Here is a 15,656-nt window from a genome sequence, read left to right as displayed (position 1 = left end):
TTAAGGTGTTAGCCTCTCATTCAAAGGTCCCGGGTTCGATTCCGGGTAGCGACCAAAAAATTTTCTTCTCTAAAATTGTCTCCTTTCACACATCCTTTCCTGATCTCTAACAATGTTCTGTTGTCTGCTTTCATTTCCACTTTCTGCCCCCACCCCCTCACCTCCTTTGCCCCCTCCTCTGGGCTCCTGACTCTTTCCTGCAGCCTTTCTACTGCTACTCCTTGGCTCCTCCTAACTGCTGTCTTTCTGCCACACCCCTGATCTTCTGGTAGGATAGATCTACACCTAGCCTTCTCGGACAAGGGCGAAAAATCTCGGAGGGCTCGTGTGCAAGTTGCGCACGTTAAAGATCCCTTGGTGGTCTAAAATGGATAAGAGTAGGCTTCGGCCGCCACCCGGGCAAAATTTAAAATTTCCCACCAAGGCGTCCAAGGAAAAAGTATTAGGTGTGTCCCGCGCGCTCATATATATATATATATGACCTTTTATGCAGTTGCGAGCGCCGTAAAACCAAACAAACAAACAAAACACGATAGTCGAAGTGACTATTTCGGGAAGATTGAAGAATACCGGACCACTGGTACATTATTGCGCGAGAAAGTGGGGCGGGTGGTTGGGGTGGAGGAGGGGGGAGGGGGGGTTCAGGGGGGTCTCCCCCCCTGACAAAATTTTAATGAATAGATCTACTGGTCCGAGATTTTCCATTGAGAGATATAGAGTCTATATTAAAAACAGGAAAATCATAAATTCTTAAGGCCTAAGGTTGAGACATAGGCAAAGTCAGTCCGCTGGTCCGGTATTCTTCAATCTTACCACTATTTCTCCGAACGTTCAGAGAAATAGTGCCGATCTTTATTTCTCCGAACGGTTTCCGGCTTCGGGTCTCGTGATTTTTTGTCTATTTATTGCGAGAGTTCAGCGCCAACTTTCATTCTGCCTCTGGTCTGGGAAGGAACACCGCATGGCAAGCCCGCCTACAGACAACCTTCAGTAACACCCATCATACACCCACCACCATCATGCACATGTACACATGCTAACTAAACATGACCAGTGGGCAACTTTTGAAAGTATGACGAGCTGAACTGTGGATGGAGAGACAGTGTGAGTGAAAGAGCGGGTGAAAGGAAGAATGTGCGAGTGTATCCACAGGCGACAGCAACTACAACTTGAAGACGACGACACCGACCCCCCTGGCCTGGTCCACAGCTCACGAACGAAAGGAAATGCAGCTCAGGCAGTGTTTTGCCTATAGATATTATTGTCCATGGTTCGCAGGGTGCAGGGGAATGAGTGAGATTTTCTTTGTGTGTGCCTGGAGGGAGGGGGTGGGGTATGAAAGTCATGCGGACGGGGATGAGCCGCGGGAGAGAACACGGGAATTAAATGAATGAGTGAAACTGAAAGAGACGAACGACTCATGAGCCCTGGAGTGAATGGATCCTGTGTTTCTATTTTTGTATATACTTTGAACTGTTACTAAATAAACGCTGAAATAAAGCCCAAAAAACAAACACATACACACACTCCTCACTCTTCACTTACTACCACACACAGACACACTCACACACGCACATACATACACACACAAACACAGGAGCAAATTTTTGGGTCTATATATCTATTTCAATTTTCAAGAGCTAGTCTAGAGATTTTTAGATGAGTGTAAAAACGTGAAAAAGAAATGTTTCACAACAGAAAGAAATCAAAATTAGAACAGCCCATAAACAACAACAAACATTAACAAATAAGGGCGTGTGTCCACCTGTCCGAAGAAGATTGGCTGTTTTAACGCTAAATGTGCATAATTTATTTTTAAAAAGTACAGGATATTACATGTAAATTATGGAATCACACACGTTAAGGGGCTTGCCAGTGTCAGTACATTGGTCGCAGCAGTTCTATGTGTCGTTATCAATAACCCTCCATAGATCTAGATCTAGATCTAGATCTAGATCTAGACAGCACACGAGTGAACACAACACATTACGTTTAAGAGCAGCACCCTTTATAGGCAACACGTCATCTGTAGCGTAAAACTGTTTGGAATTGTAGCATTTCTTTATATAAATACGGACATTTTTTGGACCGATTGAACCATATTGTGTACGAACAATCTTTGGTAGGCCTATACTATAATTATAGATCTATATAATATCCGAAATTTGCGGGAAAGGATGAGATTTCAGAGTGTTCGGAGAAATACATCTAGTGCCCAGCTTTATTTTCCCGAATGTTCGGAGAAATAATGCCGGCCTAAATTAAAGACAATCAGTAGTATGGCATCTGCGGCATAGTCATAGTCATAGATCTAGATCTAGACTCTAGATCTAGATTCTAGATCTAGATATTTTACCCTTGCACAAAATCAGCAACAAAACTCGGGCTACCAAAAAACCCCACAAAACAACAACACCAAAATGAATAATAATGTAAACGAAGTGACTATTTCTCCGAACGTTTGGAGAAATAGTGCCGATTTTTATAATTTCTCCGAACGGTTTCCAGCCTCCGCTCTCGTGATTGTTTGCCTATTTGCGAGAGTTCGGCGCCAACTTTCATATGCCATTCTGCGAGGTCTGGGAAGAAGCATTTTTTTCCCCAGGACATCGAATTCAATTTCTAGAGCAAGATATTTTTATATATTCAGATACTTCAGTTGTGGTTGTGGCAATGTTCTCTGGCTATACTTCATTTCAAAATACCTTCAAAAGGTATTGCGAGAAAAAAAGACTGTTCGACCTTGGCAGTAACCTATTTTAGTCACTCAGCAAAAACTAAAATCCTTCATGTAAAAAAAAATCCCCCCCCACTTCCATTCACACCTTACACACTCACGGACACCTACACACGCACACGCACACGCACACGCGCGCGCACACACACACACACACACACACACACACACACTTATTTATAATTTTATCAACAAATCTTGAGAACGTAAACCGTTCGGAAAAATAGAGTTCAACTTTATTTTCCCGAACGTTCGGAGAAATAGAGCCGGCCTTAAAAAAGTGTCCTCAATATTCGGTGGCGCCCTCTTCGAAAAAGTGCGGACTTTTCGATCAGAGTTACCCTACTCGTGTGAAAATTTAAAAATTTTAAAAGTGAAACTAACAAATTGTGCTATTCCTATTCTTCTTCTGGTGAAATGAAAGTTCAAAACCAAGACTGCATGCAGTGTCATCTGAACCAATGTGCGGACTTCCATGGACACCTTTTTGGCTCAGTGAACTATTTTGTCAGTACGATCTTTGGCCAAGAGACGGTCTACGAGGTCAAGATAACTTGCAAAGTCATTGGTCACTATTTATAACTTTAACCTGTAATTTGCTACGCCATTTTCCAAAGAATGCTGAAATTTTCCATTGAAAAAAGGTCTATGCCCTTTTTATAAGGGCCTGCGCGCTTCCCAATCAAAGTAAGTCATCCCTATGCCCTATGTTATAGGGCCTGCGCGCTTTCCGGGTAGGCCGGCTCTCGGCCTTTATAAAGGGCCTGCGCGCTTCCAGGGTTTAAAAGTTTGTCCACTTGTAGTGTACGGTTTGATAGTTTCCGTCTACGAAGCCTAGCTTATTATAGTGAAGTGGAGGGCCATGCACATAGCTGTGATAGCCTCTATGCTATGCGTACGGGAGCCGTACGCATAGCCACTTCGTTTAAAAAAAAGGCCACCTTTATTCTCAGGCCACCTTAATTTTCACCCCGGTGAGAATAACCCTTGTCTCACTGTTCTCACCCCGGGTGAGAATAATTCATGACTCGATATTCTCACCCCCCCCCCCCCCCTGGTGGGTGGGTGAGAATAGCTCCCACCCCATGTGGACATTAGGTGAGGAGTCCCCCCTGACCTCTTGCAGGATGCTAGTAGCTTACCGCATGTGGTTGGGAACGAATAATAAAATAATAATTTAAAAACATTTTTCGCCTCTCCAATGAAAAAAAAAAGGCTCACTGCCGACACCATTGAGCAGGATGTGGGACCAGCCGCCGGCTGGCCCATTCGTTGTTTACACACTGACTTAACGATGGCAGGCTTTCTTTCCTTCCTACTTTTGGCTGGCCTCCGTTAGGAGGGCGGCAGTCTGCCACAGGCAGACAGGTAAGAGGCAATCTCTTTTGGCCTCGTCCAGAGTACATCTGGGCCCGGTCTCGCGTTGTTCTCCATAAGTGGGCCTTGATGTAAGATGGCAGGCCTCTCACTCTCTGCCTGCACACAATAAATGGTTCAAGGAACAGAGAGTGTGTACAATTGTAACGAGACACAAGCACGAGACAATTAATTTATGCTCTTGCACGACGATAGAAGGGTTGTAAATTATTCAGACCAAGTGGGCAAGGGAGTTAAATCGTTTAACTAGTTTAATAATTATTTTTTATCAAGCAATCCAAGCTCTTTCCTTCACTTTCATTTTTTTTCTTCTATTCTTCTTGCTTTTTCTGTCTCCTTTCTTCTTTTTTTGGAGTTTAGAGCCAAAAAAGAGCCAGAGAGCCAAATGACATTCTCCGGGTGAGACGCAATCCAAAAGAGCCAAATTTCTGGGATTTGGCTCCAATCTGACAACCCTGACTGTGACTAGATCTTTGTCTATTCGGACACCAACACGATCCTGTGCAGCATCAGCCCCGGTAACCTCAGCCCTGATCCCTCTTGGGTCGTTTCCGGTAAAACAAGGGAGGGGGTGAGAATAGCGAGACATAGGTTATTCTCTCACGGGGTGAGAATAACCACGTCTTTATTTTCACCCTGGGTGAGAATAACCCATGTCTCGCTATTCTCACCAGTAGGGGGGGGGGGTGAGAATAGCAGCGCTTTTTCGGTAGTTCCCACCCCGCAAATCTTATTCGCCAGTTTTGGCCCCATGAGTAGGGGGTCTGACCTAATTAAAGTATGGTGGGGGGGTTTCAGGGGGGCATGCCCCCATGAATTTTACCTTAATTTGATGTTTTGCAGTTGTTGGGTTTGATATATTAGCTCGCCGCTCATCAAACGTATAGATCTACATGTAGATCTAGGTAGGCTGTAATAAAGGGGGGGGGGGGACTACCGAAAAAGCACCAGAATAGCTCCCACCCTGGTGTGGGCATGAGGCGCCCCCCTGACCTCTCGCTGGTCGATAAAATCACATAAATAGATAGGCCCTTGGTGGCTTACTGCATCTGGTTGGGAACGAATAATAATAGGCCAGTGCTACTCGCCCAATGTCGGGTGACTAGCGTCAGGTGAAGGCCATTTCACATCATGAACAGCCAGGGTTGGGTTGATTTAAATCAGTTGATTTTTTAAATGTAAAACAACTTGATTTTTAAAATAAAAATCTGTGATTTAAATCACTTTAAAAAAAAATAATTTTTATTCAGTTTTTACATATTTCAACATTCAGAATTCCTTTCCTTGGTTTCATTAAACAGATATAAGGTTTAGTAGACTAAATAATCATGCTAAAAAGTCTGCTTTCCCCCCTTTCACTGTAAAATAATACAGTATTCAATTTACTTTTTTTTCCATAATTGAAATCAGAGCTGTGTTGATTTAAATCAGTTGATTTTCTTTATTTTAATCAACTTGTGATTTAAATCTCTTTTCAAAGAAATGTATTCAGTTTTTACATATTTAAACATTCTGAATTTCTTTCCTTGGTTTTATTAAACAGATATTAGGTTTAGTAGACTAAATATAATCATGCTTAAAAGTCTGCTTTCCCCTCTGTCACTGTAAAATAATACAGTACTCAATTTAATTTTCTTTTTCATAATTGAAAACCAGGGTTGGGTTGATTTAAATCAGTTGATTTTAAAAAATTTGAATCAACTTGATTTTAAAAATAAAACTCAGTAATTTAAATCGCTTGAAAAAAATGTATTCTGTTTTTACATCTTTAAACATTCAGAATTCCTTTCCTTGGTTTTATAAAACAGATATAAGGTTTAGTAGACTAAAATAATAATGTTTAAAAGTCTGCTTTCCCCCCTGTCACTGTAAGTAGTAAAATAATACAGTATTCAATTTACTTTTTTTTCATAATTGAAATTAGCATTTTCTTTTTCTTTTTACCCAAGCACAAGCGCGCATACACACACACACACACACACACTGTAATAAAAAGCGAGTTTATCTTTGCATAATTACCCCCCCCCCCCCCTTCCTTTTAGACTGACATTTTCTTCATTTTTTTGTCTGTAGCCATAATTCACTGATAATAGCAGATAAGGTTTTCTTTTGCAATTGCTTAAATTAATCATTAGTTAAAATAAAGACAATGCATTTTGCACTAAAAGAACACACTTGTAGCCACCTAAAATCCCAAACTGTGTCGACATTTAAAAAAAAAAAAAATTTAATAAAAAAAAGCCGATTTAAATTTTAAAAATAAAAAAAAGCCGATTTAAATTTAAAAAATCTGATTTAAATTTTTAAAATCTATTTAAAAAATTTTTATTTAAAAAAATAAAAAAGTCACCAACCCTGTGAACGGCAAACAACAGTGAAAAAAACCCGAGCTACACTCTATGGTTATGCAAGAATGAAATGTCAAGAGCAGTAGAACATTTTTTTTTTTCCGGTTACGTTCCAGTACTCATAAATTCCTAATTTTTTTAAGGCTATTTGATTTTTTTTAAAAGATTGAGGTCATGGTAATGATAATCAGTAGTTGGCCTACATGAGGAAACAAGCGCCAAGCGCTCGTGAGTCATTTTCCAACCATATGCGGTAAAAAAACTAGCTACACTATAGAGGCCCTGGGTGATTTTATCGGCCTGCGAGAGGTCAGGGGTGAGGCCCCGCCTCATGCCCACATAGGGGTGGGGGTGAGAATATCGGGTCATGAGCTATTCTCACCTGGTGTGAGAATATTGGTAGCCTTCCCTAGAGTGAAGTAAAACAGTAGAAGTAGAAGTAGAACTAGTCAGTAGTAATAGTAGTTACTGAATTAGTGGAGACTTGGTAGTACAGTGTAATAGAGAAGTTTTCTTTAGAAGTGTAGCTCTCTAGTAACTTAGGGGTGGCCTTTTTCCATTTTCCTACATTTGATCGGATTTTTCGAATTTGGGTAATACGCAGTGGCAGGGCGCCATTGGTGCAATTGGTGCAAGCGCTCCACCTAACCCTGGCCTTCACCCCCCCCCCCCCTTTTTCTAATTGTTCTAAACCAGTCAGTGCTCTAGATCTACACTACTACATCCTTGTGATCCGTCACCCGCTGGCTGAGCCAGTGAAGAGACAGACGGCGAGGATGGTTTATGCTCGTCGCACCGCTTGCGGTAGTGTCTGCTGGGAGCAAGCAAAATCTTTGCACCAAAGTTATTTTTGTTACAGTAGGGAAATCTATGCATCGTTCTTCCCGCACAAGAAGAAAGGTGCATGAAACTGCTCTTCGCAGCACCAATTTCGTGCAAGCTAAAAATTTGATCCAAGTTTCTGCGAGCCTATCTACTACACTATACTAGTAGAGTCAACCAACGGTAGCTCAATGAAGAATGGGTATCGAAACTGTTGTTTCCCTCTATTGTGTAGCAAGTCCTGGTGCAGCACGAAGTACATTTGTAATTAGAAATCTTTAAATCTTCTCAGGTTGTGGGCAGAGTGTTTTGTTTGTTTTGTTTCACTTTATTGCAGCTTTTATGCGGTTTCATCCAGAAACAGTTGTAAATTTCGAAAGATGTAGATTACGGGATATCCTGCAGATTCTAATTGACTTTCTCTAGAAATCTTAATAGTAGCTACTAAGCCTATTGCCCATTTGCTCACTTTCCAATTATGCACCACCTTGTCTGCAACCCACGCGACGCCACTGGTAATAGGGTAAGATTTGGCAATCACATTTCCGGATAACTGACTGAATTTGGATTCAGGTGATAACCATTGGTGTTAGGGAAAGGACCCAGTGCATACTGCCAAATGACTTCATAAAAAAAATTATTCACTTGATTCTAACTTGGATTACTTGGTTCCAGAGCTAGTATCATAGCAGGCAGCACATGTCCATAGCTGCTCATCTCTCCTTTCCAGCGTCCACCCCGGGGGTCTTCCTGCTAATTGTCTCCATGACATTTGATTCAGTCAAGGCCAGTGTGGTTTTCCTCCATGGAGGGGTAAATGTTTTCAAGATTCTCATTTTGACACAATACGACTTAAGGGGAGGAGCGCCCCTTGATTTTGCTGATTTTGGGTCAGGCTATGCACATTGAGATGTTGGCTGATTATTGAAGATCAACCAGTTTTTTTTGTCTAAAAATAGCATGGAGATATTTGAGAAAGTCTTTATTCTCCTCGTAAATTGCCTTTGAAAACATGAGGATGGGTTAATATAGTAAATTTTCACAATAATTGTCGTTTTTCGCAAAATGTCATTTTTTTGCAGTTTTTTCCCTACTCCTTCCTTAGTTTTCATCCTTTTGACATTTAACGTTTTGGAAACATAAATGGCACAGCTGCCATCAATGTATCAGTGAGATATTTGCGAACAAAATTACACTTTTCTATTGACAAGCGATTACAAAACCTAAATTTAAAAAAGTTTTTTTATACTTTGGGAAAATTCTCTCTTTTTTTTTCTCTTGCACTTATTGAAAAAAAACCCTCACTGTTACACTAATAGGGTCTGGTTCAGGTATACTCTTACCAAATTTGGTCACATTTAGTCTGTAAATAAGAAAGCCTTAGGGATTTGAAATTCATTGTTTATTTTCAAGATGGCTTCTGTTTCCATAGCAACTGCTGTAGCTATGCCAAAATAAAATTGCTTATCAAGAGATTTTACTAATGCTTAACTTATATATGTACAGTCGAACCTGCCCTGACGGCCACCTCTATAAGACGGCCACCTGTACAAACGGCCACTTTTCATTTTCCCCCTCGCGTTTTTTCTATATAATTTAACTGTGTAAAACGGGCACCTGTCCAACGCGGCCGCAGCCACCATATTTTAACCCACAACCCCTATCACACCAAGCAATAACACCTGTCTTAGACGGCCACCTTAGTGACTCCCTTACGTTTTGTCATAAATTGTGCCTGGCGTTTTGAGCGAGCCATCATAATCCAATCACCTGTCGTTGTTGTTTGGTAATCCCTCCAACCGATCATGTTGCGTAGGCCCCTCCCACTGTTGACCAATAGATACCAATTCCCAGCTTCTGGTGAGGGAAGCGTGTGATCCCGCATAACCTGTAAGCCCCGCCGAGAACTCATACACAAATCGTAAGTGAGATGAGTGGTCACTGTTTCCTCAGTCTGTAACAAAGTAACAATGGACGTCATCATGAACTTGTGACAAGAGTATCGCTCGTTCTTTGAGTGGTGGCGACCCATATGTTTGTTTTACCGCTGCACTCGGTCTTCCTCGTCTGATGCATTTAGTTTTATTGTCACCCTTGCGCAAAATCAGCAACAAAATAAAAAGAACAAACGAAATACAAAACAACAACAACAAAAACTACAACAATGCGGCTACTTTCGATTGAGACCTCAGATGGGAATGGTTTGTTTTCTTCATCTTGATCAGTCCTGCCTAAGACGGCCACCTGTCTTATACGGTCACTTTTCTCCTTGACAATGGGTGGCCGTCTTTACTTAGATTTGATCTCGGGCAACAAACATAGAAAATGGCCCTCAAGGGTTGCTCCTCCTGTTAATTTGTCTGTTACGTAATAATCAATTGTGTTTTTTTTTTCAAAATTGTAAGGGACACCAGTTGCAGCTGTCAGATGTGAGAAGCCAATCACAAGACTTATTGTGGTCAAGAAAAGTACAGGTCCCAAGGTCAGGGTCATATTTTATTGCGCTCAGAATGCAGTAGTGTAGTTAGATTTGGAGATGCTGATACTGATAGATCTTGAAAGCTATGTATACATATATATCAACATTTCCCATGTGTGTGGGGTTCAAGAATCTCTCAACACGGCAACCATGGTTGTGGCAGTCGGCACTTGAAGCCATTAATTAAAATTATTGAAGAAAATGGCTGTGTTGTAAATTGTAAGTTTTGTGTAACTACATAACAACACAAAAGTATTATAACTATAATTTTTTAAACTTCTGCATCACATTGGATACAACAAGGGAGGAGTCTAAAGTGTGCATTGAACCCACCATTAACCCCTTCATTGCCTTATAAATGACGTACCTGGTACATCATGAAAATGCATAATTTTGAGCTCTGTGCCATACCTCTTAGCCCTTATTTCTGAATTCATAACTATGAAATTAAACTGGGAAGATTTTCGACATATTTAAGAAAGAACGTAGTTGGAAAACCCCCCCAATATTTTAATCAAGAAATATGTGGTAGGCCTACCGGAATCTTACACATTGTTCCTGGATTTACTAATATTGAATTATAAAATGTTGGAGAGTGGAAATAATATAATGCACTGGCTAACTTCCACTCAGAGATCTAAAACTGAAGCTCTGCACATATGGAGTATTTTTATATATTCTATGGCCAAATCAAATGAATGACTATTTCTCTCTTCCTTCCTCCCATTTTTACTAGATTATGATGACACTGTTTAAGATGACCACTTTTCTCCTAGACAATTAAAAAAATTAAATCTCTTGTTTGTTTTAGTATGGTTTTACAGCGCTTGCAACTGATAAGGTCATATAAGCGCCAAGGGGTGGATGTCAACAGAAAAGTTCAAATGGGGAATCAGGCTTACTCTGCTCGCCTCTCTAGCCTCAACAGCACAAAGTCTGCTTCGGCTATCAAGGCACCCCGGAAATAACAGTTCGCAAGAGAGTGACAAAAATACAGAAGAAGTAGAGGAAAAATGATGATAGTAAGGATGAAGAAAGAAAAAGCAGCAGTTCTCCCATTTGTTCCGGCACAGTATTAACATCATGGCATTGATAAATCAACCCATTTACAATTCTACAGTACATTTAATATCTCCCTTTGGGAAAGACCTGAAGACACTTCAGTCAGTAGCACTGCCCTGGTGGGGGGGGGGGGGGGGTTGAATCTCTGATAGTCTGATCATGAGTTTGACTCCTTATCTGCCCATTACCGACATATCGGCAGCCCGACCATACCATTTTCGCTCATTACTGATACATCGGCACTGGCTATACACCAACTTTATTTAGTTTGTAAATGCTTGATCCATAGTTTTAAGTTTTGATATAAACAAATCTCTAAAGTAGAAACTTCCTGCAACGAAATAGATTCTATAGTGTCTATTACTACGCAAGTGGGTCGAAAGTTGAAATAGTTGGAGTTGGAGTATTTTGTGTGATGTGTTTTTGAATTTTTGAAACAAAAAGATGAAAGATGACCACACCCTTTTCTAGTTGTAGCTATGTTTCTGAGCCTGGTAGCTAATGTTGATAACCACACAGGCACATATAACTTGAAGAACAGACCAGGGCATTTTTTCTTTAGTTATTTTGAGGACAGAGATGATAATGTCCCATAAATCCTTAGTTAAATTTTGTTAATGCGCAATATATCATATGATGATTACTACTACTACTACTACTACCACACAGTCAAGAGCAAAGCTCAGCATAGTGACTGGTACCTCGCTTTTATAGACCATTTCAGAATTCTGCCAATGAACAATTTTTTTTTGGTCTTCAGTAGAATGCTTTTTTAATATTTTGCTTTATAAATATTATGGCTTACTTGTGAGCATGTGTGGGCTTTAACCCAACAGTTGACAAACCTAGCCTTATCTGGTATGGTTTTTGGCACCATGAGCATATTTGTATTTTCGGATTTGCTTGCAGTACTTAAAATAAATGCTTAGCCATTTACTGTTTATGAATTTGATATTTGGTAATAGGGAATTGAGATTAATATTTAAGTGAGGTCGGGAGTATTTTTCTTTTATGGAATTTTTGGCCACACCCAGATAGTTTGATAATTAAGTGCCCCTGCCTTTGAATTTGAAGTGACTTCCATGGTAGATAATGGGGAGTTTGAAAGAAATCACAAGAAATCTCTCCCCCTCCCCCTCCCAAGTACTTCAGGACTTCCTTTCTTTCTCTTGCCTTGTGGATTCCCTCATTTTAGGCTTGGTGGGTAATTTTTCTTTTTTCTAAAGGTGTGTATAATCCACATTCATTTTTTTCTTTTTGATTTCTATATATTCTGTTTTCTGTTGATTTCTTTGCTTTCATAGTTGTTCACGTCTTAAGGTGTCAGGCCATTGAATTTTTGGTATTTTTCTTAAGCAGCTACTGATACGCGCCTGTAGCTTTTTAGAAAGTTTATTTTATTTCTGATCCATAAAGAAGAACACCTCAGACTCTGGTGTTTAAAACCCTTGTCTTGGTTTTTGTTCCGATAATTCCTGTTTTCATTTATATGTTTCTTAGCTGTGTGAATGCACCCCTTGCCTTGACTCTTGACTACTCATAATTCTTTCTTGTCTTTACCCTAATCTCCAATGCCAGAGGGGTTTTTGACCGGTGCTCTGTTACCGTCTGCTCTTTTCTTTCCAAGTGTCCGAAATCTCTCTTTCTCTCTCTCTCTCTCTCTCTCTCTCTCTCTCTCTCTCTCTCTCTCTCTCTCTCTCTCTCTCTCTCTCTCTCACACACACACACACACACAGAGAGAGAGAGAGAGAGAGAGACAGAGAGACTCTCTCTCTCTCTCTCTCTCTCTCTCTCTGTGGGGGGATTTGGGGGGGGGGGGGGTATCCTTGTGAAATGTGGGTGTTAACGATTTCGCAGGCCAGCCCTAAAGTTACTGAACTATAACTGGTGCTGACATCCATGTGGCAGCAAAGTGGGCACATACTTTTTTTTTTAAAACATTGATGTTTAAAGATTAGTTTTAAAATCTCCATAGAGTGTCATTGTTTGGAGGCTCCAGTGACTGAGTGAGTAGTGAGTTCAGATTCAAAAGTAATGTCAAGCAAGTGTCGGTGTCGTGGTCACTTGGGTTTATCCTTGAACAAGACACCACACAACTCTATAAAAAAAATTTAAAAAAATAAATAACGCAAACCAGGGCGCTGTACAGTGGCGATCAGCAGTGGCTTGTTTGTGAAATTGTGCTCTATTGTTGTAATATTGTGTATTTTTTATATATTTATGTGTGTACATGATGTATTTCTAATGATGTACAATGTATTTATGTACCTGTATCATGTATGTTTACCGTATTGTAACCCAAATTTCCCCACGGGGGTCAATGATAAGTAACTATTTTATGTATGTGTCTTACAAAACCAAACATGTCCTTGGACGACTAGGGTTACCATACGCCAGACTGATGTAAACAACACGAAAGTCAAGATGACAAAGACGAGATTATGTTTGAGATACGGGCAGAGTCCGTGCCGTGCTCATTGGCCCAAAACTCTGAGAAATTCCACTAAATCCAATAAAGAACTTACCCCCCCCCCTTCCGACACACACGCACGCGCGCGCGCACACACACACACACACACAGACACACACGCACACACACATACACACTCTCTCTCTCATTTTCTCTCTCTCTCACTTTCTCTCTCTCTCTCTCTCTCTCTCTCTCTCTCTCTCTCTCTCTCTCTCTGTGTCTGTCTGTCTCGCGCACTCACACATTAATACAGACAGACAGACAGACAGACAGACAGACAGACAGACAGACAGACAGACAGACAGACAGACAGACACTATTGTCCGTGCCAGCTACATCAAATTTAAATGAAACACACCACCCCCCCTCCTTTTTTTTTGCTAGCAACGACAACTCGATGTCCCCAAACCTTCGCCACTCCTCGCCCAGCTGCTTTGATATTACATCGGCCTGCGGTAATATTATATCGTTATTTTGCTGCTTTCTTTTGATACACCTAGAAAATCGAAGACACGAACCTTTGTCTGGCTGACATCCAGTGCAACGATTCCTGGTTGTTTTGCTCTCGGAGACCATGCATTTCTGCATTTTAAAAAAATGTTGGTCAGCTGCAAGTTGGTTTTGTATTATAGATTACTTTCTCATTTTCCTGCCCATCTCCATTTGAGCCAGATTTTTCGCTATTGGTAATGTCTATATCTGTCCTGTCTGTCTGTCTGTCTATCTGTCTGTCTGTCTGTCTGTCTGTCTGTCTGTCTGTCTGTCTGTCTGTCTGTCTGTCTGTCTGTCTGTCATTTGGAGATAATTCCTCCTGTGGATGAATGAAGGGTGTCTCTGGTAAGTCCTATTTTTTAAAATCTATTCCTCTTTTGTTTTTGTCAGTTTAAACTTAACCTCTGTACTAAATAGCCGTTAGTGTGTAGTTGTGATACCCAAACAAGTAATAATTTATCATACTGCATTTTTCGAGATACTCCCATTGCCCCCCCCCCCTTTCCCGCCCTAAATCCGGCAGTTGGGCAGTTTTTAATAGAAAGCTGCTACTGTGTATCATGGTCGTAGTAAGATCATACTTGCAGGCTTTTTTTGTGCATTTGTTACTCTCTTGTAACACCTCCAATCTTCGGCACTTATAATATATGACCTTATTGTGTGGCAAGTGCCGTAAAACTCTTTACTTGGGGTGGGGGATAAGGAATGTTCTGATTCACACTTCGAGACAGACTGTCGAAATGGAAATGTGCAGTGCAGGGAAAAGAATCGGCTGCGTGTTGTAGCCCTCACTGCTTGCTGTGAGGAGATTGAATTCAGTAATGCGATCATGTCTATTAGGCAATTCCAATTTCTCTCCAGTCGCCGAGATATCATTTTATGCTGTTGTCTGGGCGGGTGGTTGGAGGGTGCCACTGGTAATTCCTACTTCTTTGCTTTTTCTCTGTTGTTTCTGTCTGTTCTGTCTGTCTGTCCACAAAATGACCATTATTTTGTCGATTTGCTTCTGTTTACTCAAAAACTCCAGCCGTTGCATGAGATTTTGTTTTCCTATTATTTGCTAATTTAGAGATGTCGAATACACTGTGTACTTTGTTTTGCTTATAAAATATATGGCTTGAGAGAAGGACCAGAGTTTTCATCTTGTTACACATAGTAATGCCTGGCGTCTGTGATGCAGCTGTCAGGTGCTTCGCTGTTACACGCAGAAGAACCGAGTTCGATTTCCATTTGGGGAGAATTCTTATGGTGTAGTCAAGGAGGTTATGTTGCAAGGTATCCTCGGTGTAGTCCTTCTCCCGGTCTTTGTGCTGGGACGTTGTACTCCTCTTAGCCTGGGTTGACCATGACAGGGCAGGGTCGAAGCCCCCCCCCTCTCCCCCCTAAACTAAATGTGATCTAACTTGTGTCAATGAGGACGTAAAAGATTCATAAAAATGCCCCAAAACAACAGTGTATTGTATCGACCTTACCAGGTTGTTCCTTGCCGTGATTATCATATTATGTTGATCTGTTTCTGAGAAAAAATCATGTAGGTCTAAAAGATATTAGACAGATAGGTAGGTGTGCATATTTGCCTTTTTGTGACCTTTCTATCCCTTTGGGTTTTTGTCTTTACCCCGTGAAGTGTGGCTGGTTGACGTTGTAGGAATAAGCCTCTTGTTATGGCACATTTCGATTTTGTGTAAGTCTAGCTCTGCATAGGCATTTTTCTGTAATGTCATGCTCTTACTGTGCTGGAACAACAGGGGGGGGGGTGTGTGCTGCCTTTTCTTTCCTCATCCTATCGTCATTTTTATTCTACTTCTTTTGTATGTTTGTCACTCTCTTGTGAACTGCTATTCCCGGGGTGCCTTGAGAGTCGAAGCA

General features: G+C 40.9%; 1 protein-coding gene across 5 annotated transcripts in view; it reads left to right on the top strand.

Annotated features, from left to right (window-relative positions):
• Nucleotides 1–15,656, top strand: part of LOC101846932 (cryptochrome-1) — a 31,462-nt gene that overhangs the window by 968 nt on the left and 14,838 nt on the right. The gene's annotated exons all lie outside the window — the stretch shown is intronic.

Source organism: Aplysia californica, unplaced genomic scaffold (assembly GCF_000002075.1).
Source record: "Aplysia californica isolate F4 #8 unplaced genomic scaffold, AplCal3.0 scaffold00008, whole genome shotgun sequence".
In the NCBI taxonomy this organism is placed as follows: domain Eukaryota; kingdom Metazoa; phylum Mollusca; class Gastropoda; order Aplysiida; family Aplysiidae; genus Aplysia; species Aplysia californica.
This window is presented reverse-complemented; position numbering and strand designations above follow the sequence as displayed.